Source organism: Euprymna scolopes, unplaced genomic scaffold (assembly GCF_053919585.1).
Source record: "Euprymna scolopes isolate OS-2025 unplaced genomic scaffold, ASM5391958v1 sca7, whole genome shotgun sequence".
Classification (NCBI taxonomy): domain Eukaryota; kingdom Metazoa; phylum Mollusca; class Cephalopoda; order Sepiida; family Sepiolidae; genus Euprymna; species Euprymna scolopes.
The window spans coordinates 45046-70691 of record NW_027633768.1 but is presented as its reverse complement, the minus strand read 5'-3'; the positions used below and the strand labels follow the sequence as shown (position 1 = coordinate 70691).

General features: G+C 54.5%; 21 non-coding genes and 1 pseudogene across 21 annotated transcripts; all 22 read right to left on the bottom strand.

The window, feature by feature from the left end:
- Nucleotides 1–295: 295 nt before the first annotated feature.
- LOC145275575 (U2 spliceosomal RNA) lies at nucleotides 296–496 on the bottom strand. The gene has a single exon (XR_013867365.1). It is a non-coding gene; the product is annotated as a U2 spliceosomal RNA (small nuclear RNA).
- Nucleotides 497–853: 357 nt separating this feature from the next.
- Nucleotides 854–1054, bottom strand: LOC145275574 (U2 spliceosomal RNA). Its single transcript, XR_013867364.1, has one exon. It is a non-coding gene; the product is annotated as a U2 spliceosomal RNA (small nuclear RNA).
- Nucleotides 1055–1411: 357 nt separating this feature from the next.
- Nucleotides 1412–1612, bottom strand: LOC145275573 (U2 spliceosomal RNA). The gene has a single exon (XR_013867363.1). It is a non-coding gene; the product is annotated as a U2 spliceosomal RNA (small nuclear RNA).
- A 357-nt stretch (nucleotides 1613–1969) lies between these two features.
- LOC145275572 (U2 spliceosomal RNA) lies at nucleotides 1970–2170 on the bottom strand. Its single transcript, XR_013867362.1, has one exon. It is a non-coding gene; the product is annotated as a U2 spliceosomal RNA (small nuclear RNA).
- A 357-nt stretch (nucleotides 2171–2527) lies between these two features.
- LOC145275571 (U2 spliceosomal RNA) lies at nucleotides 2528–2728 on the bottom strand. The gene has a single exon (XR_013867361.1). It is a non-coding gene; the product is annotated as a U2 spliceosomal RNA (small nuclear RNA).
- Nucleotides 2729–3085: 357 nt separating this feature from the next.
- Nucleotides 3086–3286, bottom strand: LOC145275570 (U2 spliceosomal RNA). Its single transcript, XR_013867360.1, has one exon. It is a non-coding gene; the product is annotated as a U2 spliceosomal RNA (small nuclear RNA).
- A 357-nt stretch (nucleotides 3287–3643) lies between these two features.
- On the bottom strand, nucleotides 3644–3844 carry LOC145275569 (U2 spliceosomal RNA). The gene has a single exon (XR_013867359.1). It is a non-coding gene; the product is annotated as a U2 spliceosomal RNA (small nuclear RNA).
- A 357-nt stretch (nucleotides 3845–4201) lies between these two features.
- On the bottom strand, nucleotides 4202–4402 carry LOC145275568 (U2 spliceosomal RNA). Its single transcript, XR_013867358.1, has one exon. It is a non-coding gene; the product is annotated as a U2 spliceosomal RNA (small nuclear RNA).
- A 357-nt stretch (nucleotides 4403–4759) lies between these two features.
- Nucleotides 4760–4960, bottom strand: LOC145275555 (U2 spliceosomal RNA). Its single transcript, XR_013867356.1, has one exon. It is a non-coding gene; the product is annotated as a U2 spliceosomal RNA (small nuclear RNA).
- A 357-nt stretch (nucleotides 4961–5317) lies between these two features.
- LOC145275542 (U2 spliceosomal RNA) lies at nucleotides 5318–5518 on the bottom strand. The gene has a single exon (XR_013867346.1). It is a non-coding gene; the product is annotated as a U2 spliceosomal RNA (small nuclear RNA).
- Nucleotides 5519–5875: 357 nt separating this feature from the next.
- LOC145275530 (U2 spliceosomal RNA) lies at nucleotides 5876–6076 on the bottom strand. The gene has a single exon (XR_013867340.1). It is a non-coding gene; the product is annotated as a U2 spliceosomal RNA (small nuclear RNA).
- Nucleotides 6077–6433: 357 nt separating this feature from the next.
- Nucleotides 6434–6634, bottom strand: LOC145275518 (U2 spliceosomal RNA). The gene has a single exon (XR_013867337.1). It is a non-coding gene; the product is annotated as a U2 spliceosomal RNA (small nuclear RNA).
- Nucleotides 6635–6991: 357 nt separating this feature from the next.
- Nucleotides 6992–7192, bottom strand: LOC145275505 (U2 spliceosomal RNA). Its single transcript, XR_013867327.1, has one exon. It is a non-coding gene; the product is annotated as a U2 spliceosomal RNA (small nuclear RNA).
- Nucleotides 7193–7549: 357 nt separating this feature from the next.
- LOC145275493 (U2 spliceosomal RNA) lies at nucleotides 7550–7750 on the bottom strand. Its single transcript, XR_013867316.1, has one exon. It is a non-coding gene; the product is annotated as a U2 spliceosomal RNA (small nuclear RNA).
- A 357-nt stretch (nucleotides 7751–8107) lies between these two features.
- On the bottom strand, nucleotides 8108–8308 carry LOC145275481 (U2 spliceosomal RNA). The gene has a single exon (XR_013867305.1). It is a non-coding gene; the product is annotated as a U2 spliceosomal RNA (small nuclear RNA).
- A 357-nt stretch (nucleotides 8309–8665) lies between these two features.
- Nucleotides 8666–8866, bottom strand: LOC145275495 (U2 spliceosomal RNA). The gene has a single exon (XR_013867318.1). It is a non-coding gene; the product is annotated as a U2 spliceosomal RNA (small nuclear RNA).
- A 7025-nt stretch (nucleotides 8867–15891) lies between these two features.
- Nucleotides 15892–16081, bottom strand: LOC145275544 (U2 spliceosomal RNA). Its single transcript, XR_013867347.1, has one exon. It is a non-coding gene; the product is annotated as a U2 spliceosomal RNA (small nuclear RNA).
- A 357-nt stretch (nucleotides 16082–16438) lies between these two features.
- On the bottom strand, nucleotides 16439–16639 carry LOC145275469 (U2 spliceosomal RNA). Its single transcript, XR_013867294.1, has one exon. It is a non-coding gene; the product is annotated as a U2 spliceosomal RNA (small nuclear RNA).
- Nucleotides 16640–23582: 6943 nt separating this feature from the next.
- LOC145275535 (U2 spliceosomal RNA) lies at nucleotides 23583–23794 on the bottom strand (annotated as a pseudogene).
- Nucleotides 23795–24151: 357 nt separating this feature from the next.
- LOC145275457 (U2 spliceosomal RNA) lies at nucleotides 24152–24352 on the bottom strand. Its single transcript, XR_013867283.1, has one exon. It is a non-coding gene; the product is annotated as a U2 spliceosomal RNA (small nuclear RNA).
- Nucleotides 24353–24709: 357 nt separating this feature from the next.
- On the bottom strand, nucleotides 24710–24910 carry LOC145275445 (U2 spliceosomal RNA). Its single transcript, XR_013867272.1, has one exon. It is a non-coding gene; the product is annotated as a U2 spliceosomal RNA (small nuclear RNA).
- Nucleotides 24911–25267: 357 nt separating this feature from the next.
- On the bottom strand, nucleotides 25268–25468 carry LOC145275431 (U2 spliceosomal RNA). Its single transcript, XR_013867260.1, has one exon. It is a non-coding gene; the product is annotated as a U2 spliceosomal RNA (small nuclear RNA).
- Between the last annotated feature and the right edge of the window lie 178 nt (nucleotides 25469–25646).

Here is a 25646-nt window from a genome sequence, read left to right as displayed (position 1 = left end):
CAGAGCGACAACGACCCCCCTACCCCCGGCCCCTCTCTACTAGTGGAAGCGTCGATCGCAGGCAGCGGCCAAGGAGGGCCGCCCGCCCGCCTCCGTCATCCAGCTAATGAGACCAACGAACGGTCCATCCAGCCGAGCGGACCGAACCGAAAGCGAACGAAAGCAAAGCCAGCAACAACTAAGTAAAGGGAAGTAAGGACCAACAAAGTCGTTTAGTTTAGTAGTAAGATCAAAGTAGTAGTCAGTCTGTTTTTGGGATTGCGTTTTCTGACTCTTTCCCGAGCGAGCTGGGGTCAGAATCGGGGCTGTTAACTCCTGGAGGCAGTGCAATACCAGGCCAACCCGTGGAGAAGGGGGAGCAAGCTCCTAACCCTTGACCGAGTTCCAAAAATCAGTTTAATATCGTGATCCCTCCATGCGAGGGACCTATCAGATATTAAGCTGATAAGAACAGATACTACACTTTGATCTTAGCCAGAAGAGGCCGAGAAGCGATAAAGGGGCTCCCTCCGGGGCCGGGGTCGTCAGTGGACCGGTCCGGGCGGCAAAGGTTGCGGGCAGAGCGACAACGACCCCCCTACCCCCGGCCCCTCTCTACTAGTGGAAGCGTCGATCGCAGGCAGCGGCCAAGGAGGGCCGCCCGCCCGCCTCCGTCATCCAGCTAATGAGACCAACGAACGGTCCATCCAGCCGAGCGGACCGAACCGAAAGCGAACGAAAGCAAAGCCAGCAACAACTAAGTAAAGGGAAGTAAGGACCAACAAAGTCGTTTAGTTTAGTAGTAAGATCAAAGTAGTAGTCAGTCTGTTTTTGGGATTGCGTTTTCTGACTCTTTCCCGAGCGAGCTGGGGTCAGAATCGGGGCTGTTAACTCCTGGAGGCAGTGCAATACCAGGCCAACCCGTGGAGAAGGGGGAGCAAGCTCCTAACCCTTGACCGAGTTCCAAAAATCAGTTTAATATCGTGATCCCTCCATGCGAGGGACCTATCAGATATTAAGCTGATAAGAACAGATACTACACTTTGATCTTAGCCAGAAGAGGCCGAGAAGCGATAAAGGGGCTCCCTCCGGGGCCGGGGTCGTCAGTGGACCGGTCCGGGCGGCAAAGGTTGCGGGCAGAGCGACAACGACCCCCCTACCCCCGGCCCCTCTCTACTAGTGGAAGCGTCGATCGCAGGCAGCGGCCAAGGAGGGCCGCCCGCCCGCCTCCGTCATCCAGCTAATGAGACCAACGAACGGTCCATCCAGCCGAGCGGACCGAACCGAAAGCGAACGAAAGCAAAGCCAGCAACAACTAAGTAAAGGGAAGTAAGGACCAACAAAGTCGTTTAGTTTAGTAGTAAGATCAAAGTAGTAGTCAGTCTGTTTTTGGGATTGCGTTTTCTGACTCTTTCCCGAGCGAGCTGGGGTCAGAATCGGGGCTGTTAACTCCTGGAGGCAGTGCAATACCAGGCCAACCCGTGGAGAAGGGGGAGCAAGCTCCTAACCCTTGACCGAGTTCCAAAAATCAGTTTAATATCGTGATCCCTCCATGCGAGGGACCTATCAGATATTAAGCTGATAAGAACAGATACTACACTTTGATCTTAGCCAGAAGAGGCCGAGAAGCGATAAAGGGGCTCCCTCCGGGGCCGGGGTCGTCAGTGGACCGGTCCGGGCGGCAAAGGTTGCGGGCAGAGCGACAACGACCCCCCTACCCCCGGCCCCTCTCTACTAGTGGAAGCGTCGATCGCAGGCAGCGGCCAAGGAGGGCCGCCCGCCCGCCTCCGTCATCCAGCTAATGAGACCAACGAACGGTCCATCCAGCCGAGCGGACCGAACCGAAAGCGAACGAAAGCAAAGCCAGCAACAACTAAGTAAAGGGAAGTAAGGACCAACAAAGTCGTTTAGTTTAGTAGTAAGATCAAAGTAGTAGTCAGTCTGTTTTTGGGATTGCGTTTTCTGACTCTTTCCCGAGCGAGCTGGGGTCAGAATCGGGGCTGTTAACTCCTGGAGGCAGTGCAATACCAGGCCAACCCGTGGAGAAGGGGGAGCAAGCTCCTAACCCTTGACCGAGTTCCAAAAATCAGTTTAATATCGTGATCCCTCCATGCGAGGGACCTATCAGATATTAAGCTGATAAGAACAGATACTACACTTTGATCTTAGCCAGAAGAGGCCGAGAAGCGATAAAGGGGCTCCCTCCGGGGCCGGGGTCGTCAGTGGACCGGTCCGGGCGGCAAAGGTTGCGGGCAGAGCGACAACGACCCCCCTACCCCCGGCCCCTCTCTACTAGTGGAAGCGTCGATCGCAGGCAGCGGCCAAGGAGGGCCGCCCGCCCGCCTCCGTCATCCAGCTAATGAGACCAACGAACGGTCCATCCAGCCGAGCGGACCGAACCGAAAGCGAACGAAAGCAAAGCCAGCAACAACTAAGTAAAGGGAAGTAAGGACCAACAAAGTCGTTTAGTTTAGTAGTAAGATCAAAGTAGTAGTCAGTCTGTTTTTGGGATTGCGTTTTCTGACTCTTTCCCGAGCGAGCTGGGGTCAGAATCGGGGCTGTTAACTCCTGGAGGCAGTGCAATACCAGGCCAACCCGTGGAGAAGGGGGAGCAAGCTCCTAACCCTTGACCGAGTTCCAAAAATCAGTTTAATATCGTGATCCCTCCATGCGAGGGACCTATCAGATATTAAGCTGATAAGAACAGATACTACACTTTGATCTTAGCCAGAAGAGGCCGAGAAGCGATAAAGGGGCTCCCTCCGGGGCCGGGGTCGTCAGTGGACCGGTCCGGGCGGCAAAGGTTGCGGGCAGAGCGACAACGACCCCCCTACCCCCGGCCCCTCTCTACTAGTGGAAGCGTCGATCGCAGGCAGCGGCCAAGGAGGGCCGCCCGCCCGCCTCCGTCATCCAGCTAATGAGACCAACGAACGGTCCATCCAGCCGAGCGGACCGAACCGAAAGCGAACGAAAGCAAAGCCAGCAACAACTAAGTAAAGGGAAGTAAGGACCAACAAAGTCGTTTAGTTTAGTAGTAAGATCAAAGTAGTAGTCAGTCTGTTTTTGGGATTGCGTTTTCTGACTCTTTCCCGAGCGAGCTGGGGTCAGAATCGGGGCTGTTAACTCCTGGAGGCAGTGCAATACCAGGCCAACCCGTGGAGAAGGGGGAGCAAGCTCCTAACCCTTGACCGAGTTCCAAAAATCAGTTTAATATCGTGATCCCTCCATGCGAGGGACCTATCAGATATTAAGCTGATAAGAACAGATACTACACTTTGATCTTAGCCAGAAGAGGCCGAGAAGCGATAAAGGGGCTCCCTCCGGGGCCGGGGTCGTCAGTGGACCGGTCCGGGCGGCAAAGGTTGCGGGCAGAGCGACAACGACCCCCCTACCCCCGGCCCCTCTCTACTAGTGGAAGCGTCGATCGCAGGCAGCGGCCAAGGAGGGCCGCCCGCCCGCCTCCGTCATCCAGCTAATGAGACCAACGAACGGTCCATCCAGCCGAGCGGACCGAACCGAAAGCGAACGAAAGCAAAGCCAGCAACAACTAAGTAAAGGGAAGTAAGGACCAACAAAGTCGTTTAGTTTAGTAGTAAGATCAAAGTAGTAGTCAGTCTGTTTTTGGGATTGCGTTTTCTGACTCTTTCCCGAGCGAGCTGGGGTCAGAATCGGGGCTGTTAACTCCTGGAGGCAGTGCAATACCAGGCCAACCCGTGGAGAAGGGGGAGCAAGCTCCTAACCCTTGACCGAGTTCCAAAAATCAGTTTAATATCGTGATCCCTCCATGCGAGGGACCTATCAGATATTAAGCTGATAAGAACAGATACTACACTTTGATCTTAGCCAGAAGAGGCCGAGAAGCGATAAAGGGGCTCCCTCCGGGGCCGGGGTCGTCAGTGGACCGGTCCGGGCGGCAAAGGTTGCGGGCAGAGCGACAACGACCCCCCTACCCCCGGCCCCTCTCTACTAGTGGAAGCGTCGATCGCAGGCAGCGGCCAAGGAGGGCCGCCCGCCCGCCTCCGTCATCCAGCTAATGAGACCAACGAACGGTCCATCCAGCCGAGCGGACCGAACCGAAAGCGAACGAAAGCAAAGCCAGCAACAACTAAGTAAAGGGAAGTAAGGACCAACAAAGTCGTTTAGTTTAGTAGTAAGATCAAAGTAGTAGTCAGTCTGTTTTTGGGATTGCGTTTTCTGACTCTTTCCCGAGCGAGCTGGGGTCAGAATCGGGGCTGTTAACTCCTGGAGGCAGTGCAATACCAGGCCAACCCGTGGAGAAGGGGGAGCAAGCTCCTAACCCTTGACCGAGTTCCAAAAATCAGTTTAATATCGTGATCCCTCCATGCGAGGGACCTATCAGATATTAAGCTGATAAGAACAGATACTACACTTTGATCTTAGCCAGAAGAGGCCGAGAAGCGATAAAGGGGCTCCCTCCGGGGCCGGGGTCGTCAGTGGACCGGTCCGGGCGGCAAAGGTTGCGGGCAGAGCGACAACGACCCCCCTACCCCCGGCCCCTCTCTACTAGTGGAAGCGTCGATCGCAGGCAGCGGCCAAGGAGGGCCGCCCGCCCGCCTCCGTCATCCAGCTAATGAGACCAACGAACGGTCCATCCAGCCGAGCGGACCGAACCGAAAGCGAACGAAAGCAAAGCCAGCAACAACTAAGTAAAGGGAAGTAAGGACCAACAAAGTCGTTTAGTTTAGTAGTAAGATCAAAGTAGTAGTCAGTCTGTTTTTGGGATTGCGTTTTCTGACTCTTTCCCGAGCGAGCTGGGGTCAGAATCGGGGCTGTTAACTCCTGGAGGCAGTGCAATACCAGGCCAACCCGTGGAGAAGGGGGAGCAAGCTCCTAACCCTTGACCGAGTTCCAAAAATCAGTTTAATATCGTGATCCCTCCATGCGAGGGACCTATCAGATATTAAGCTGATAAGAACAGATACTACACTTTGATCTTAGCCAGAAGAGGCCGAGAAGCGATAAAGGGGCTCCCTCCGGGGCCGGGGTCGTCAGTGGACCGGTCCGGGCGGCAAAGGTTGCGGGCAGAGCGACAACGACCCCCCTACCCCCGGCCCCTCTCTACTAGTGGAAGCGTCGATCGCAGGCAGCGGCCAAGGAGGGCCGCCCGCCCGCCTCCGTCATCCAGCTAATGAGACCAACGAACGGTCCATCCAGCCGAGCGGACCGAACCGAAAGCGAACGAAAGCAAAGCCAGCAACAACTAAGTAAAGGGAAGTAAGGACCAACAAAGTCGTTTAGTTTAGTAGTAAGATCAAAGTAGTAGTCAGTCTGTTTTTGGGATTGCGTTTTCTGACTCTTTCCCGAGCGAGCTGGGGTCAGAATCGGGGCTGTTAACTCCTGGAGGCAGTGCAATACCAGGCCAACCCGTGGAGAAGGGGGAGCAAGCTCCTAACCCTTGACCGAGTTCCAAAAATCAGTTTAATATCGTGATCCCTCCATGCGAGGGACCTATCAGATATTAAGCTGATAAGAACAGATACTACACTTTGATCTTAGCCAGAAGAGGCCGAGAAGCGATAAAGGGGCTCCCTCCGGGGCCGGGGTCGTCAGTGGACCGGTCCGGGCGGCAAAGGTTGCGGGCAGAGCGACAACGACCCCCCTACCCCCGGCCCCTCTCTACTAGTGGAAGCGTCGATCGCAGGCAGCGGCCAAGGAGGGCCGCCCGCCCGCCTCCGTCATCCAGCTAATGAGACCAACGAACGGTCCATCCAGCCGAGCGGACCGAACCGAAAGCGAACGAAAGCAAAGCCAGCAACAACTAAGTAAAGGGAAGTAAGGACCAACAAAGTCGTTTAGTTTAGTAGTAAGATCAAAGTAGTAGTCAGTCTGTTTTTGGGATTGCGTTTTCTGACTCTTTCCCGAGCGAGCTGGGGTCAGAATCGGGGCTGTTAACTCCTGGAGGCAGTGCAATACCAGGCCAACCCGTGGAGAAGGGGGAGCAAGCTCCTAACCCTTGACCGAGTTCCAAAAATCAGTTTAATATCGTGATCCCTCCATGCGAGGGACCTATCAGATATTAAGCTGATAAGAACAGATACTACACTTTGATCTTAGCCAGAAGAGGCCGAGAAGCGATAAAGGGGCTCCCTCCGGGGCCGGGGTCGTCAGTGGACCGGTCCGGGCGGCAAAGGTTGCGGGCAGAGCGACAACGACCCCCCTACCCCCGGCCCCTCTCTACTAGTGGAAGCGTCGATCGCAGGCAGCGGCCAAGGAGGGCCGCCCGCCCGCCTCCGTCATCCAGCTAATGAGACCAACGAACGGTCCATCCAGCCGAGCGGACCGAACCGAAAGCGAACGAAAGCAAAGCCAGCAACAACTAAGTAAAGGGAAGTAAGGACCAACAAAGTCGTTTAGTTTAGTAGTAAGATCAAAGTAGTAGTCAGTCTGTTTTTGGGATTGCGTTTTCTGACTCTTTCCCGAGCGAGCTGGGGTCAGAATCGGGGCTGTTAACTCCTGGAGGCAGTGCAATACCAGGCCAACCCGTGGAGAAGGGGGAGCAAGCTCCTAACCCTTGACCGAGTTCCAAAAATCAGTTTAATATCGTGATCCCTCCATGCGAGGGACCTATCAGATATTAAGCTGATAAGAACAGATACTACACTTTGATCTTAGCCAGAAGAGGCCGAGAAGCGATAAAGGGGCTCCCTCCGGGGCCGGGGTCGTCAGTGGACCGGTCCGGGCGGCAAAGGTTGCGGGCAGAGCGACAACGACCCCCCTACCCCCGGCCCCTCTCTACTAGTGGAAGCGTCGATCGCAGGCAGCGGCCAAGGAGGGCCGCCCGCCCGCCTCCGTCATCCAGCTAATGAGACCAACGAACGGTCCATCCAGCCGAGCGGACCGAACCGAAAGCGAACGAAAGCAAAGCCAGCAACAACTAAGTAAAGGGAAGTAAGGACCAACAAAGTCGTTTAGTTTAGTAGTAAGATCAAAGTAGTAGTCAGTCTGTTTTTGGGATTGCGTTTTCTGACTCTTTCCCGAGCGAGCTGGGGTCAGAATCGGGGCTGTTAACTCCTGGAGGCAGTGCAATACCAGGCCAACCCGTGGAGAAGGGGGAGCAAGCTCCTAACCCTTGACCGAGTTCCAAAAATCAGTTTAATATCGTGATCCCTCCATGCGAGGGACCTATCAGATATTAAGCTGATAAGAACAGATACTACACTTTGATCTTAGCCAGAAGAGGCCGAGAAGCGATAAAGGGGCTCCCTCCGGGGCCGGGGTCGTCAGTGGACCGGTCCGGGCGGCAAAGGTTGCGGGCAGAGCGACAACGACCCCCCTACCCCCGGCCCCTCTCTACTAGTGGAAGCGTCGATCGCAGGCAGCGGCCAAGGAGGGCCGCCCGCCCGCCTCCGTCATCCAGCTAATGAGACCAACGAACGGTCCATCCAGCCGAGCGGACCGAACCGAAAGCGAACGAAAGCAAAGCCAGCAACAACTAAGTAAAGGGAAGTAAGGACCAACAAAGTCGTTTAGTTTAGTAGTAAGATCAAAGTAGTAGTCAGTCTGTTTTTGGGATTGCGTTTTCTGACTCTTTCCCGAGCGAGCTGGGGTCAGAATCGGGGCTGTTAACTCCTGGAGGCAGTGCAATACCAGGCCAACCCGTGGAGAAGGGGGAGCAAGCTCCTAACCCTTGACCGAGTTCCAAAAATCAGTTTAATATCGTGATCCCTCCATGCGAGGGACCTATCAGATATTAAGCTGATAAGAACAGATACTACACTTTGATCTTAGCCAGAAGAGGCCGAGAAGCGATAAAGGGGCTCCCTCCGGGGCCGGGGTCGTCAGTGGACCGGTCCGGGCGGCAAAGGTTGCGGGCAGAGCGACAACGACCCCCCTACCCCCGGCCCCTCTCTACTAGTGGAAGCGTCGATCGCAGGCAGCGGCCAAGGAGGGCCGCCCGCCCGCCTCCGTCATCCAGCTAATGAGACCAACGAACGGTCCATCCAGCCGAGCGGACCGAACCGAAAGCGAACGAAAGCAAAGCCAGCAACAACTAAGTAAAGGGAAGTAAGGACCAACAAAGTCGTTTAGTTTAGTAGTAAGATCAAAGTAGTAGTCAGTCTGTTTTTGGGATTGCGTTTTCTGACTCTTTCCCGAGCGAGCTGGGGTCAGAATCGGGGCTGTTAACTCCTGGAGGCAGTGCAATACCAGGCCAACCCGTGGAGAAGGGGGAGCAAGCTCCTAACCCTTGACCGAGTTCCAAAAATCAGTTTAATATCGTGATCCCTCCATGCGAGGGACCTATCAGATATTAAGCTGATAAGAACAGATACTACACTTTGATCTTAGCCAGAAGAGGCCGAGAAGCGATAAAGGGGCTCCCTCCGGGGCCGGGGTCGTCAGTGGACCGGTCCGGGCGGCAAAGGTTGCGGGCAGAGCGACAACGACCCCCCTACCCCCGGCCCCTCTCTACTAGTGGAAGCGTCGATCGCAGGCAGCGGCCAAGGAGGGCCGCCCGCCCGCCTCCGTCATCCAGCTAATGAGACCAACGAACGGTCCATCCAGCCGAGCGGACCGAACCGAAAGCGAACGAAAGCAAAGCCAGCAACAACTAAGTAAAGGGAAGTAAGGACCAACAAAGTCGTTTAGTTTAGTAGTAAGATCAAAGTAGTAGTCAGTCTGTTTTTGGGATTGCGTTTTCTGACTCTTTCCCGAGCGAGCTGGGGTCAGAATCGGGGCTGTTAACTCCTGGAGGCAGTGCAATACCAGGCCAACCCGTGGAGAAGGGGGAGCAAGCTCCTAACCCTTGACCGAGTTCCAAAAATCAGTTTAATATCGTGATCCCTCCATGCGAGGGACCTATCAGATATTAAGCTGATAAGAACAGATACTACACTTTGATCTTAGCCAGAAGAGGCCGAGAATTTATTTAGTCGTTACGGCCCCGACCTTGGCATTATCTACTGCCAAGGCCTTATTTGGGGTCCGTAACAACTTAGGCACCAGGGCCAAGTAGGGGGGGTGTGGGGAAAAAAGAAATCGGGTCTTGACTAAAGCTAACGCTAGACTTGTACTGAAAGACAAGTTCTTTATTAAAAGACTACACTAGAGAACTATCATTCTACAATTCGCCTTACATTCTTACCAGGACCTATTTAAAACAAAACTAATTCTCCCCAGCTTAACGGGATGGCAGGCGACCTTCATGCATTCTGTAATAATAAAAAAGTGTATTTACATAAACAAAACAAAAATATATGTACAAACAAAAGTATTTTTTTTTTTTTTTTTTTTTTTTTTTTTTTTTTTTTTTTTTTTTAAATAAATGGGGGTGAGATGAAGGGGAGGGGGGCAAGCTAAAATACACCCAAAAAGAAAGAAAAAGAAAACAACTTAACAAAATGCCTATGGGGGCGGATTAGTAAGGGACCCTCCCATCCTACTCTCTACTCGTTAGTGGAACGCCCACTGTCTTCCGGTCCCCTCCCCGAAGGGAAAGGTGAAAGCAAGCAGGTCGCTCCCTAGTGGGGAATGGAGGATCTACGGGACAGCAAAAACTGCTGGTGAAAAAATAACTTGTGGAGGGGGTTCGTCGGGAATGGACGGCGTCTTCCAAGATAAAAATGCATAAGGGGCAACAAAGGCCGAGGACAAAACAAACAAGTGGGAGTGGGCATCTTTGGAAGCTCTCCTAGTGCCGAATAAAAATAAATCAGGGACCGGATCGACACACATACATCCCTAGTCTAGGCCCTAATAAAGATACTCATCTTCCACTCGAAGTGGTTACCATTTCCTAACTAACCCTAGCTTCTACCCATGGACAAGAGTAAACTCTTGTTTAACAAATACATTGGGGTGGGTTCCGAGTATAGAAAACACCAACCCCAGCACCCTAGGACCAATTCTAACCAGGGGGAAGCACGAACTCGAACCTGGCTCCTCGTCGGATGCACAAACTAGTGTTGTGCACCCATCTTCTATCAAAGTCGATGCGGGGCAACCTTTCCCAATCGCATCTGATTTTCGTTTTAAGTTGGTGCTTAAAACGAACGACCAGATCCCGATCGGAAACAGACTGCCCCTCATAGACGATGTCTAGACGTGAAACCCACGTCACTAACCTAGCTACGGCTAGTATCGCTAGAAACACCAACCGTTTCTCCCTAGAAAACGGCGGGTCCACATTATCGACCACATACGCTAAATCAAGTGGCACCGACCGCTCGGGGTCGATGCGAGCCGTTACCTCCTCGACATACCTCCAGAGACTCCGCACCCCGCTGCAAAGAAAGAACGCGTGTTCCCTCGTCTCGTCCTCCTCCTCGTCATTGCAGCGGGGGCACGGGGGATAATAAAATTCTCTATCCCGGCAATCTCTGGCAAGTCGGTCGAAAAGTGGCAACGCGTCCCGGACCAGTCTCCACGTTACTGAAAATTCTGAATTATTTAAATGACTGCTGGCAGGCGCCCAACTCCACAGCGAGAGAACCTCCTCCCCCGACAGATGTAGCCGCTCCACCAGCGGATCGTTAGCGGTCCCCACCACTAGATCCCGATACAGCCTCCTCCTAGACCGCGCAAGGTCACTGGACCCCGGCAACGCCCTAAGGGCAGCCCGGCACTCGGTGAAGAAACGCGAATCCCCTGCTGGTCTTCTGCGACCTTCAGCGGCAGGGGCGGATACGAGCTGCGGAAAAGCCTGTTCCACCGCTGGTACCCAGTGCGTCTCCTCTAACAGTGTACGACTCAGGAACGCCAGTCTTTCAGCATGCTTGTGACTTTTCAAGTCCGGCATTCCCAAGCCTCCCTCGCCAAGTTTCTGCGTACAGACCTGTCTACGGACATACGGCTTTCCTCCTTTCCACAGCAGTTTAGAAAGGAGGCGCTCTAAAGCCTTACAGCGGTCCGCAGGCAGGGGAAGAACAGATAAACGGTAAAGGATCAGCGGAAACACGTAAGTGGCGCATGCCTCCGCACGACCCTTCAAGGACAACCTCCTTCGAATCCAAGACACGACCGACGATTCGACCTTCGTCTGTACCTCCGACCAATTCTTGTCCAACTGGAGATCCGGCCCGAACCACACGCCGAGGATCTTAACCGGGCCATCAGTCCAGCCGAACGCACCTGGAAGCGAGTTTACCCCGGTCCAGGCGCTCAACCGCAGGCCGACGGACTTGCTGCGATTGATCACGGCCCCTGTAACAACTTCGTACTCAGCGATCGCCTCTATCACCGCTTCGATGTCGTTACGACAAGCTGCGAAAACGGTGACGTCATCAGCGTACGCGGACACCCTGGCAAATCGGCCGCCAGGTAGAGCAATGCCGCGTAGGACTGGTCTCGCCGCCTCGTCCCTTAATTTGCGAAGGAAGGGCTCCAACGCCAGGACATAGAGCAGAGGCGACAGCGGACAGCCCTGCCGCACCGACCGAGAGACCCCAAAGGACTCCGACAACCTACCGTTGACTTGCACCACTACCGCGGGATCACGATACAGAGCAGAGACCCACTTGCGGAAGTCCGGACCAAAGCCGGCGGTTTCCACAACAGACCTCAGGAACCCATGGTCCACCCCATCGAACGCCTTGGACTGATCCAAATTGATCAGCGCGGCTTCCGTGTCGTCTTCTAAACCCTCTAAGATCAAGCGCACCAGGTGCAAGTTGTTCTGAATTGATCGACCCTTCACAGCGTAATTCTGATCCGGTTCGATCAAGTCACCGATAACAACCTGCATCCGGTTTGCAAGAACGCGAGCCAAAATCTTCACGTCTGCGTTAAGCAGAGTGATCGGCCTGTAATCGTCTAGATTCCCCCCTCCAGGTTGGTTCCCCTTCTTCAGAAGCGTGACCACTCCCTTGGTAACCTGTCTCGGGATCGAACCCGTGACAAACCAGTGGTTAAACACGCCCGTCAGAAGGGGCACAAACATGGGCGACAGCCTCAAGAACAATTCATAGGGCAAACCATCAAGTCCCGGAGATTTGTTGAGGCCTACCTGCTTCAACGCAGTAATGACCTCACGCTCCGTAACCATCCCCTCGCAGCTAGCCGCTCGGTCCGCAGTAAGGCGGGGCGAGCCAGCCAAATAGCCGCCAAACTCCTGGCCGCGGAGTCTGGGTAGTTGGGTGAATCGCTCCTCCAGATGTTGTCGAAACCCGTTGCAGATCTCCCGCGCCGACACGAGAGAGCGCCCTTCCAGGTCTTTCACTTCCCGAATGTACCCATCCGAGCCACGTCTTAAAGCAGCCCCACGCTCAACAGCGTCAACGTTCGCGGCTTCGTTGGAGACTCTTTTTAACCTAGCTCTAACTACCTGACCTGTGTATCGCTCGCTAGCCAAGCGACTCAGGTCCTCCTTTACTAGAGCTAGTTCTAGGGAATCCCCCCCTGCCACCGCCCGGGTCAGTCTATCGTCTAAGTGCCTTTTGGTCCGAGCCCTAACTAACGCGAGGCTTTGGCTATATTGGACACAAAAGCGCCTAATGGTGACCTTAAGCTTAACCCACCAGCTACTCCCGGTAACCGCCCCCACTAACTCCCTCTGGATTAGTGTTGTCAGCCGCTCCCGGAAGTCTTCCGACTCCAACAAGGAGGCGTTCAACTTCCAGTAGCCAGCCAACCTAGGCCTATTACCTAACTTCAAACGGGCCAACACGAGTTTGTGGTCCGAATGACCTAGCCAGTGGAACGTGGGACAAGATAGAAAATCTACGTCGCCCCTTCTAATTAACATCCTGTCCAAGTATGTACTTGGACTGGAGGCCGCACTAGTATGCCACGTCCACATCTCCCTCCCGGGGTGATCCAGACGGAACCTATCGACCAGATCGCACGAGGCCATCAGGTCAGACAGGCTGCTTTCACACCAACCCGACCCTCTAACCCCCCCGACCTTATCTATGCTGGGGTCCAGGACGGCATTCCAGTCCCCCATTAAGACTACCCGCTCCGGACCCGAAGAGAGAAACACCTCCACCCGCCGAAAAAAGGAAACCCTCTCGCTGGGGATGTTAGGTGCATAAACTGCCACTATCCGGAACACGCCGCTTTTAACGGCAACATCGACCACGACCAGCCTCCCATGAGCGTCGGCGTGGATAACGGTAACCGTCGCAGACAGGGTGCGACTTACTAGAACAGAAACCCCACTGCTACGGAGATTGCCGTATGCTGAGTAAACGTCAAAGTCGTTGACCAGCACACTGCAATCCCCGGGCCCAACAAAGTGGGTCTCCTGTAACGCAGCTATATCTACCTCAAGGGCCACGAGATCCCTCAGCACGCGAGCAGCTTTGCTTCGAGATCTCATGCCCCTCGCATTCAAACTAGCCAGGTTCAAGCCCGTGGCCATGCTTCCCTACCTAGTAAAATTCGTCAACTAGGGGTCTGAAGTCCTCGGGGGACAGGACGTCAAAGGCTTGGCCAAGACTGCCCGAGAGCAGGTCGGACGTAAGCCGTCCGTCTCTAGCCAGGCCCCCAACGTCCAGAGGAAACGTAATTTTTAGAGCCCTATACAGGGAGGGGTGAACATAAATAGGGACCCGCCCCTCACATTTCTTGGCTATTTGCCCAAGTGATGGGTGCTCCCCGTCAAAGATTTTTTGCCCCCCGAAGGCTGTCTTGCTCTCTTCCAGCATTCTCCACAAGGCCTTCGCTCGCCCTCCCCTATTTGGCCGGACGAACGTGATGAGCTGAGGAGCATCCGGGAAATTTCTGGGATCAGCGACCTCCTTCTCGTCTACCTTTGTGAGGTTTTCGAGGGCCTTTAGGTGTTTTCTTTGCCTCCCGTTGAGGTCGCTGACCGTCTCCTCTATCCGGACTTCACACATCTTCTCCCCCGGCCAGAAAGGAAGTTTTCTGGTCTTTACTTCTCTGGGGGCTGCTGACTTTTCACTCGTCTGCTTCACAGTTGGCTCCTCAGCCTCCATGGGTGTCTCAGGAACTTCGCCCGGCTCCTTTTCCTCTTGAGGCGTGTTGAATAGGGGAGGGGTGGCCTGGACATCCTCTTCGGGGGCTGTTGGCGGATGCTCAGGGTCTTCTTCAGCTTTTTTCTCCCTTTTTGTTCCTTTTTTGGTGGTTTCTCCTCCTTCTTCATTTTCTGACTCGGAGGAGCTGACCCTGAGTTTGCGCTTGGCCGACACCGCCGCTCCTCTGGGTGTTGTTGTGGGAGCGGCCACCACTGCTGATTTCTTGGTTTTCCTGGACACTACCTTGCTCCAGGTGTCGGCCTTGTTCCCTTCCGCCGTCTTTTCCTCGTCCGGCTTCTGTCCAAGTTTCTCTTTTTCTGCTTCTATCCTTCTGGGACAGAAGCGGGACACGTGGCCAGGTTTTTGGCAGAACCAGCAGTGCGGTCTTCTACCTTCCACCAGGACAAGCATGGTCCATCCTTCACATGTCAGCTGGGAGGGAATTTTTTCTATCTCCTTCCTGTCCACCCTCATTTCCACTTTGATTTCCCCCATCCGGATTCCTCGGGGGCCAATCACCGGCTGCACGTTCTCCACTTCCCCATATTGGGCCATCGTGGCGCCCATCTGGTCCTCTGAGATGAAGCTGGGCACTCCCTTGACCGTCACCGCTGCTCTCCTCTTTGACTTGTATTCCGGCCTCAGTCGATAACCCTTCCAGGTGAGATCTCCTTTTGACAACCTCTCTGCATCCTCTCTCGTCGGCAAAAGGATATCCCACATGGCAAAAAATCTTCGAACAATGTACTGGGCCGGAATCCGCAGCTCTCCTAATATCTCCACCATCTTCTCCTGGGGGATCCTGGTGAGGCCCTTCCCCTTCTCGTCGAAGGTGAGGAAGGCAATTGACCGCTCTTGGATGGCCTCCTGGATTCCTGGTACCACCTTCATCGTACTGCCTGCCGTGTAGTCCTTGAAATTGTTTTCCAGGAGGTCTTTGTAGTATTGTGGGGTCTTCTTCTTGCCTCCTGGAGTTGCAGTTTTCGGCTTTTCGCCAGACCAGGCCGTTGTCCCTTCCTTTTGTGCAGCCGGAATTGGGGAATCGTCCTTTGTGAGGGCTGGCCACTCCTCTGCACTGGCTGGAACTGCTGCCGTCGCTGACGCCCTCCCTGACCCCGGGGAGCACCCATCTACCACTATTACTTCTTCCGACCTCGTTCTCCTCAAACCCTCCATCGATAGCTTTTGAGGGCTACTCTTTTCAGACTGGCTTCCTTTTTGGGCTCCCTCGTCCGGGATCCACCAACGTTTCACCGGCCGTCTTCTGCTCTTCCGGGCCGCCTCCCACGTCGCTGGCTCCTCGTCCCCTTGAGATTTCTTCATGGAGCTTCTCCACACCTCGGCCACCTGTTCCCTCGTTATGGCCCTTGCTACCGCTACGGTTGGGGAAACCTCTACCATTGCGACGTTAGGGCTATCCACACCCGGACCTACTACCTCGTTGGGGGAGCCCCGCGGGGCGATACCTCCGGCGACCATCATGCTACCAGCGGCAGCTACTGCGGCACTCGAACTGGGGTTACCTTTACGGGTGGCAACCCCCGACACGCGTCTCGAACTGGGGGCAGCGACCCCCGCGACCGATCTCGACCCTTCCGAACATTGTCCAGTGGCCTCAGCCACTGGACTGGGGGCAGCGACCCCCGCTCTCGATCCGGACACCGAACTTGGGGTGGCGACCCCGGGAACCCTTCTCGAACTGGGGGTGCCTTGCGGGATGGCACCCCCCCGACCCGTCTCGGACACTACACCTGGGGCGTCCCCCAAGGTGGCAGGAGCAGAGGCCTGCTCCATCTAAGTGAAGGCCCGGAGCCCAACTAGTGCCCGCCGATTCGGAAACCAAGGGACCTTCGCCTAAAAAGGCACGTCGGTATCCCTTGGCCCTGCCGGCTGCTTAAGCTCTAGCTAGACCCCGGACTATCTGTAAAAAATAGAAAACAACAGTTAACAAAAAACAAAACAAAAATTCAACAAGTTCTCAAGGAGGTCCAATCCCCAAAGAAGGGGCTGGTCCTCGCAAGAGCAAGACGCCAAAAGAGGCCAAAAAGAAAAAAGACTTTTGACCAAAGGCCAAAAGCTCCCAACTCGTCAACTAATAGCAGACCAGAGCAAGCACTGAAGAACAGATACTACACTTTGATCTTAGCCAGAAGAGGCCGAGAAGCGATAAAGGGGCTCCCTCCGGGGCCGGGGTCGTCAGTGGACCGGTCCGGGCGGCAAAGGTTGCGGGCAGAGCGACAACGACCCCCCTACCCCCGGCCCCTCTCTACTAGTGGAAGCGTCGATCGCAGGCAGCGGCCAAGGAGGGCCGCCCGCCCGCCTCCGTCATCCAGCTAATGAGACCAACGAACGGTCCATCCAGCCGAGCGGACCGAACCGAAAGCGAACGAAAGCAAAGCCAGCAACAACTAAGTAAAGGGAAGTAAGGACCAACAAAGTCGTTTAGTTTAGTAGTAAGATCAAAGTAGTAGTCAGTCTGTTTTTGGGATTGCGTTTTCTGACTCTTTCCCGAGCGAGCTGGGGTCAGAATCGGGGCTGTTAACTCCTGGAGGCAGTGCAATACCAGGCCAACCCGTGGAGAAGGGGGAGCAAGCTCCTAACCCTTGACCGAGTTCCAAAAATCAGTTTAATATCGTGATCCCTCCATGCGAGGGACCTATCAGATATTAAGCTGATAAGAACAGATACTACACTTTGATCTTAGCCAGAAGAGGCCGAGAAGCGATGGTATTTAGTTGTATCGGCCCCGGACTTGGCATTATCTACTACCAAGCCCTCATTTGGGGTCCGATACAACTTAGGCACAAAGGCCAGTAAGGGGGAGGTGGGGAAGAAAACGGGACTTTACTAAATTTGCTAGCTAAACTTGCGTTGAAAAGCAAGTATTTTATTTAGAAAAAACCCTACACTAGATTCTATCATAACTCATCCGCCTACATTCTTACCAGGACCTACTTAAAATAGACAGCTCCCCAGCTTATCGGGATGGCGGGCGACATTCGTACTGTGAAAAGAAAAACATTTATTTACAAAAAACCAAAACAAAATAATATTTACAAACTTAAGTATTTTTTTTTTTTTTTTTTTTTTTTTTTTTTTTTTTTTTTTTTTTTTTTTTTTTTTTTTTTTTATATATATAATGGGGGTGAGATGATGGGGAGGGGGGCAAACTAATAATACACCCAAAAAGAAAGAAAAAGAAAACAACTTAATAAAATGCCTATGGGGGCGGGTTAGTAAGGGGACCCTCCCTACCTAACGGCTGGTCTGTCGTATGAAACGCCCACTGTCTTCCGGTCCACTTCCCCCGGGGGGAAAGGGTGAAAGCAAGCAGGTCGTTTCCTAGGGGGGAGTGGAGGAAATAGGGACTTGTAAGAAAAATAACTTAGGGTCGGGGATAACAGGGATGGATGGCGTCTTCCAAGATAATGTACGTAAGGGGTAAAAACAGGCCGAGGACAAAATAAAACTGGTGGACTTTGGGCATCTTTGGAAGCTCTCCTAGTGCCAATCTAACAAAAAACAAAGATCTAACGGGGACAGGATCAAACTCACATTCACCCTAGTCTAGGCCCTAAATAAAGCACATGCTTTCCACTCTAGGTGGTTACTCCGCCTAACTAGCAAACCTACTTCTACCCATGATTACGGGGTAAACCCCGTATTAACATATGAGGGGCTGGGTTCCGAGTGCACGACAATCGAAACTTCAGCACCTCCAGACGAATACTACTAGGGTGGAAACACAAGCTCATACCTAGCTCCTCGTCGGATGCACAAACTAGTGTTGTGCACCCATCTCCTATCAAAGTCGATGCGGGGCAACCTTTTCCAATCACATCTGATTTTTATTTTAAGTTGGTGCTTAAAATAAAGGACCAGATCCTGATCGGAAACAGATCGCCCCTCATAGACAATGTTCAGACGTGTAACCCACGTCACTAATCTAGCTACAGCCAGTATCGCCAGAAACACCGCCCGTTTCTCCCTGATAAACGGCGGGTCCACATTGTCAACCACGTACGCCAAATCAAGTGGCACCGACCGCTCGGGGTCGATGCGAGCCGTTACCCCTTCGACATACCTCCAGAGACTCCGTACCCCGCTGCAAAGAAAGAACGCGTGTTCACGCGTCTCGTCCTCGTTCTCATCGTTGCAGCGTGGGCACGGGGGATAATAATACTCGCGATCCCTAAAATCCCTGGCAAGTCGGTCGAAGAGAGGCAACGCATCCCGGACTAGCCTCCACGTTATCGAGAACTCTGCATTATTTATGTAGCTACTGGCAGGCGCCCAACTCCAAAGCGAGAGAACTTCCCCCCTCGACAGATGTAGCCGCTCCACCAGCGGGTCGTTTGCGGTACCCTCCACTAAATCCTCATATAGCCTCCACCTAGGCCGTGCAAGGTCACTGGACCCCGGCAATGCCCTAAGGGCGGCTCGGCATTCGGTCAGGAAGCGCCCTTCCCCCGCTGGTCGACGGCGACCTTCGGCGGCGGGGTCGGTTAACAGCCGTGGGAAAGCGTGCTCCACGGCTGGTACCCAGGGTGCCTCCTCTATCAGTGTCCGACTTAGGAACGCCAGTCTTTCTGCGTTTTGATGGCTGCGCAGATCAGGCATCCCCAAGCCTCCCTCGCTAAGCTTCTGCGTACAGACCTGTCTACGGACATACGGCTTCCCTCCCTTCCAGAGCAGTCGGAAAAGGAGTCGCTCTAAAGCCTTACAGCGGTCCGCAGGCAGGGGAAGAACAGATAACCGGTAAAGGATCAACGGAAACACGTAAGTGGCGCATGCCTCCGCACGACCCTTCAAGGACAATCTCCTTCGAATCCAAGTTCCGACAGCGGACTCGACCTTCGTCTGTACCTCCGACCAATTTCTGTCCAGCTGGAGATCCGGCCCGAACCACACACCGAGGATCTTAACCGGGCCATCAGTCCAGCCGAACGCACCTGGAAGCGAGTTTACCCCGGTCCAGGCGCTCAACCGCAGACCGACGGACTTGCTGCGATTGATTACGGCCCCTGTGACAACTTCGTACTCAGCGATCGCCTCTATCACCGCTTCGATGTCGTTACGACTGGCTGCGAAAACGGTGACGTCATCAGCGTACGCGGACACCCTGGCAACTCGGCCGCCAGGTAGAGCAATGCCGCGTAGGACTGGTCTCGCCGCCTCGTCCCTTAATTTGCGAAGGAAGGGCTCCAACGCCAGGACATAGAGCAGAGGCGACAGCGGACAACCCTGCCGTACCGACCGGGAGACCCCAAAGGACTCCGACAACCTACCATTGACTTGCACCACCACCGCGGGGTCACGATACAGGGCGGAGATCCACTTGCGGAAGTCCGGACCAAAGCCGGCGGCCTCCACAACAGCCCTCAGGAACCCATGGTCCACCCTATCGAACGCCTTGGACTGATCTAAATTGATCAGCGCGGCTTCAGTGTCGTCTTCTAATCCCTCTATTATCGTGCGAACCAAGTGCAGATTGTTTTGAATTGTTCGACCCTTCACAGCGTAGTTCTGATCCGGTTCGACCAACTCGTCGATAACGACCTGCAGACGGTTCGCAAGAATACGGGCCAAAATCTTAAAATCTGCGTTAAGCAGAGTTATGGGCCTATAATCATCTAGGTTCCCCCCTCCATGTTGGTTTCCCTTCTTCAGAAGCGTGACCACTCCTTTGGTTACCTGCCTCGGGATCGAATCCTGGGCAAACCAGTGGTTAAACACGCCCGTCAAAAGGGGCACAAACATGGGCGACAGCCTCAAGTACAGTTCGTAGGGCAAACCATCGAGCCCCGGAGATTTGTTGTGGCCAACCTGCTTCAACGCAGTAATGACCTCACGCTCCGTAACCACCCCCTCGCAACTAGCCGCTCGGGCCGCAGTAAGGCGGGGCGAGCCAGCTAAATAGCTGCCAAACTCCTGGCCGCGGAGTCTGGGTAGTTTGGTGAAGCGCTCCTCCAAATGTTGCCGAAACCCATTGCAGATCTCCCGCGTCGACACGAGAGAACGTCCTTCCAGGTTTTTCACCTCCCGAATGTACCCATCCGAGCCGCGTCTTAAAGCGGCCCCACGCTCAACAGCGTCAACGTTCACGGCTTCGTTGGAGACTCTATTTAACCTAGCCCTAACTACTTGACCTTCATATCGCTCGCTAGCCAAGCGACTGAGGTCCCCCTTAATTAGTGCTAGATCTAGGGAATCCCCCCCTGCCACCGCCCGGGTCAATCTATCCTCTAGGTGCTTTTTGGTCCGTGCCCTAGTTAAAGCGAGGCTTTGGCTATATTGGACACAAAAATGCCTAATGGTCACCTTAAGATTAACCCACCATCTACTCCCGGTAACCGCCCCCACTAACTCCCTCTGAATTAGTGTTGTCAGCTGCTCCCGGAAGTCGACCGACTCCAACAAGGAGGCGTTCATCTTCCAGTAGCCAGCCAACCTAGGCCTATTACCTAACTTCAAACGGGCCAACACGAGTTTGTGGTCCGAATGACCTAACCAGTGGAACGTGGGACAAGATAGAAAATCTACGTCGCCCCTTCTAATTAACATCCTGTCCAAGTATGTACTTGGACTGGAGGCCGCACTAGTATGCCACGTCCACATCTCCCTCCCGGGGTGATCTAGACGAAACCTGTCGACCAGATCGCACGAGGCCATCAGGTCAGACAGGCTGCTATCACACCTACCCTGCCCGCTAGGCCCCCCGACCTTATCTAACTTGGGGTCCAGGATGGCATTCCAGTCCCCCATTAAAACTACCCGCTCCGGACCCGAAGAGAGAAACCCCTCCACCCGCCGAAAAAAGGAAACCCTCTCGGTTTGGATGTTGGGCGCGTAAACTGCCATGATCCGGAACGCGCTGCTGCTAACGGCAACATCGACCACGACCAGCCTCCCATGAGCGTCCGCATGAACAAGTGTAACCATCGCAGATAGGGTGCGACTTACTAGCACAGAAACCCCCCGGCTCTGGAGACTGCCATATGCTGAGTAAACGTTAAAATCGTTCACCAGCACATCGCAGTCCCCAGCCCCAACAAAGTGGGTCTCCTGAATTGCAGCTATGTCTACCTCAAGGGCCATGAGGTCCCTCAGCACGCGAGAAGCCTTGCTTCGAGACCTCATGCCCCTCGCATTCAAACTAGCTAGGTTTAAACTTGTAGCCATGTTTCCCTACCTAGTAATATTCCTCTAACAAGGGTCTGAAATCCTCGGGGGAAAGGGCGTCAAAGGTCTGCCCAAGACTGCCCGTAAGCAGGACAGGCGTAAGCCGCCCGTCTTTGGCCAGACCTCCCACGTCCAGAGGGAACGACAACTTTAGGGCTCTATAAAAGGAGGGGTGAACATATATCGGGACCCTCCCTTCACACCGCTTCTCAACCTGTTCTAAGGATGGGTGCTCCCCGTCCACCAACTTCAAGCCCGGGAACGCGGTTTTGCCCTCTTCTATCATTCTCCAGAGGGCCTTCGCCCGCCCACCCCTGTTCGGCCTTACGAACGTTATGATGTGCGGCGCATCCTCGAAATTCCTGGGGTCAGTGACATCCTTCCCCTCGACGGTTTTCAGGTTTTCCAGGACACGCAGGTATTTTCTTTGTGTGCCGCTTATGTCCCCCACCGCCTCATTCACTTCACACAGACGGACCCCCGGCCAGAATGGACACTTTCTGGTTTTTTCCTTCCTGGGGCCCGCCTGGTCTTTGCTTCCTGCGTCTACATCCTTCTGAGGTGGAGCCACTGTATCCTGCTCCGGGGTGTTGGTTTGGGTTGGGGTGGGCCGAGCGTCCTCTGGGGCAACTGGTGTTGGAGGCTCAGCAATCTGCTGCTCTGCTGTTTCCTGCGTTTCCGTGACCATCTCTTCCTCCTTCAGGGCCTTCTGCGGGGGAGACTTCTTCTGTGGCTCTTCGGCGTCCTCCTTTCGCTCCTTCTTCTCTGCATGTTTTTCTGGAGCTTCGCCATCTTCTCCTTCCGATTCCGAAGAGCTTGGTCTCAATTTCCGTTTGGTGGTCGTCGCCGTTGATCTTGCTGGGGCTGGAGGGGCCACTGCTTCCTTCTTTTTCCCCCTCCTGGCGACGACCTTGCTCCAAACTCCGCCCTCTACCTGTTCTTTACCCTTCTTCTGCTCGTCTTTAGAGTCCTCCGCTGGTTTTGCCCCCGTCTTTGGCTGCTCTGTCTCTCTTTTCTGCGGACAGAAACGGGCCACGTGCCCGGGCTTCATGCAATGCCAGCAATAAGGCCTTCTCCCCTCTACTATAACCGCCATTTGCCAACCCTCACACGTCAACTGCGCTGGGATCCTATGAAAATTCTCCCGGTTCACTCTCATTTGTATTTTGTACGACCCAGTCTGGATGTTCTTGGGTCCCTTGGTCGGTAAGATCTCCTCCACTTCTCCATACTGGGCCAAGGTGGCTCCCAGCTGATCTGCTCCAATGAAGCACGGAACCCCGAGCACCGTCACACCAGCTCTCCTTTTAGATAGGTACTCGGGGCGGAGCCTCAGGTTCTTCCATATGATGTCTCCACCGGCCAACTTCTCTGCTTCCTCCTTCGATGGTAGTAAGAGGTCCCAAGTGGCGTGGAATTTCCTCACCAAGTACTGTGCCGAGATGTTCAGCTCGCTTAACACCTCGCACATCCTATCCAGGGGTACGCCGGTTAGCCCTTTTCCACTCGCGTCCAGGGTCACCAAGGAGACGGTTCTGAGCCTGATTTCTTCCAGTGCCCCTGGAACTATTACTAGCTTGTTCCCGCTCACGTATTCTTTGAACTTTCCTTCCAATAGTTCTTGGTAATACTTTGGGGACTTCTTCTCCTTCCTCTGGCTCCTCTGGCTCCACACATTTTCCTCCGACGCTACCGATGTTACTGTGCTGGTCTGGGTCGTCACCTTTGCTGCTGCCTCCTGTCCGGGTGGAATTGGGGAGCAGTCACTACTCTGTGTGAGGGCTGGCCATTCGAAAAGGCTGACTGGCGTCTCTTCTCCAGACCCCCCCCGACCCGGGGAGCACCCATCCACAATGATCACTTCCTCTGATCTACTTCTTCTTATTCCCTCTACGATATCCTTAACCGGGCTAGCCCTGGCCGACTGGGATCTTGTCAGAGGAACACTGGGTTCCTCCTCCAAGACCCACCACTTCTTTCCTGATCGCGTCGTTTTTTCTACCCGCTCGCGGACCATCTTTGTGTCGCTTTTTGGGGTGGCGACACCCAACTCCACGTTACTGGGGGTGGCGATCCCCGCTCTCGATCCGGACATACGACCCGACACGACCTCTCTGGGGGTGGCGGCCCCCGCTCTCGATCCTAACTCGAACCTACTGGGGGTGGCGGCCCCCGCTCGCGATCCGGACAACTCTGGGGCGGCGACCCCGGTAACCCTTCTCGAACTGGGGGTGCCTTGCGGGACGGCACCCCCGGGACCCTTCACGACCGCTACACCTGGGGCGTCCCCCAAGGTGGCAGGAGCAGAGGCCTGCTCCATCTACTTTGACGGCCCAAGGCCCGGCTATGCACCCGCCGATTCGGAAACCAAGGGGACCTTCGCCTAAAAAGGCACGTCGGTTTCCCTTGGCCCTGCCGGCTGCTTAAGTGCTAGCTGGACCCCGGACTATCTGCAAAGGAAAGGAAAACAACAGTTAATAGTTGCCCAGGATGGGCAATAACATGTAACAATAACAAACAACAAAAACAAGTCTTTGCGGGTCCAAATCCCCAAGAAGGGGCTGGTCCTTGCAGAGAGCAAAATGAAAAAACTCTAAGCTAAAAGCTTAAGAGCTCACAGCTCGACTTAAAGGCAGACCGCAGTAAGCACTGAGAACAGATACTACACTTTGATCTTAGCCAAAAGGCCGAGAAGCGATAAAGGGGCTCCCTCCGGGGCCGGGGTCGTCAGTGGACCGGTCCGGGCGGCAAAGGTTGCGGGCAGAGCGACAACGACCCCCCTACCCCCGGCCCCTCTCTACTAGTGGAAGCGTCGATCGCAGGCAGCGGCCAAGGAGGGCCGCCCGCCCGCCTCCGTCATCCAGCTAATGAGACCAACGAACGGTCCATCCAGCCGAGCGGACCGAACCGAAAGCGAACGAAAGCAAAGCCAGCAACAACTAAGTAAAGGGAAGTAAGGACCAACAAAGTCGTTTAGTTTAGTAGTAAGATCAAAGTAGTAGTCAGTCTGTTTTTGGGATTGCGTTTTCTGACTCTTTCCCGAGCGAGCTGGGGTCAGAATCGGGGCTGTTAACTCCTGGAGGCAGTGCAATACCAGGCCAACCCGTGGAGAAGGGGGAGCAAGCTCCTAACCCTTGACCGAGTTCCAAAAATCAGTTTAATATCGTGATCCCTCCATGCGAGGGACCTATCAGATATTAAGCTGATAAGAACAGATACTACACTTTGATCTTAGCCAGAAGAGGCCGAGAAGCGATAAAGGGGCTCCCTCCGGGGCCGGGGTCGTCAGTGGACCGGTCCGGGCGGCAAAGGTTGCGGGCAGAGCGACAACGACCCCCCTACCCCCGGCCCCTCTCTACTAGTGGAAGCGTCGATCGCAGGCAGCGGCCAAGGAGGGCCGCCCGCCCGCCTCCGTCATCCAGCTAATGAGACCAACGAACGGTCCATCCAGCCGAGCGGACCGAACCGAAAGCGAACGAAAGCAAAGCCAGCAACAACTAAGTAAAGGGAAGTAAGGACCAACAAAGTCGTTTAGTTTAGTAGTAAGATCAAAGTAGTAGTCAGTCTGTTTTTGGGATTGCGTTTTCTGACTCTTTCCCGAGCGAGCTGGGGTCAGAATCGGGGCTGTTAACTCCTGGAGGCAGTGCAATACCAGGCCAACCCGTGGAGAAGGGGGAGCAAGCTCCTAACCCTTGACCGAGTTCCAAAAATCAGTTTAATATCGTGATCCCTCCATGCGAGGGACCTATCAGATATTAAGCTGATAAGAACAGATACTACACTTTGATCTTAGCCAGAAGAGGCCGAGAAGCGATAAAGGGGCTCCCTCCGGGGCCGGGGTCGTCAGTGGACCGGTCCGGGCGGCAAAGGTTGCGGGCAGAGCGACAACGACCCCCCTACCCCCGGCCCCTCTCTACTAGTGGAAGCGTCGATCGCAGGCAGCGGCCAAGGAGGGCCGCCCGCCCGCCTCCGTCATCCAGCTAATGAGACCAACGAACGGTCCATCCAGCCGAGCGGACCGAACCGAAAGCGAACGAAAGCAAAGCCAGCAACAACTAAGTAAAGGGAAGTAAGGACCAACAAAGTCGTTTAGTTTAGTAGTAAGATCAAAGTAGTAGTCAGTCTGTTTTTGGGATTGCGTTTTCTGACTCTTTCCCGAGCGAGCTGGGGTCAGAATCGGGGCTGTTAACTCCTGGAGGCAGTGCAATACCAGGCCAACCCGTGGAGAAGGGGGAGCAAGCTCCTAACCCTTGACCGAGTTCCAAAAATCAGTTTAATATCGTGATCCCTCCATGCGAGGGACCTATCAGATATTAAGCTGATAAGAACAGATACTACACTTTGATCTTAGCCAGAAGAGGCCGAGAAGCGATAAAGGGGCTCCCTCCGGGGCCGGGGTCGTCAGTGGACCGGTCCGGGCGGCAAAGGTTGCGGGCAGAGCGACAACGACCCCCCTACCCCCGGCCCCTCTCTACTAGTGGAAGCGTCGATCGCAGGCAGCGGCCAAGGAGGGCCGCCCGCCCGCCTCCGTCATCCAGCTAATGAGACCAA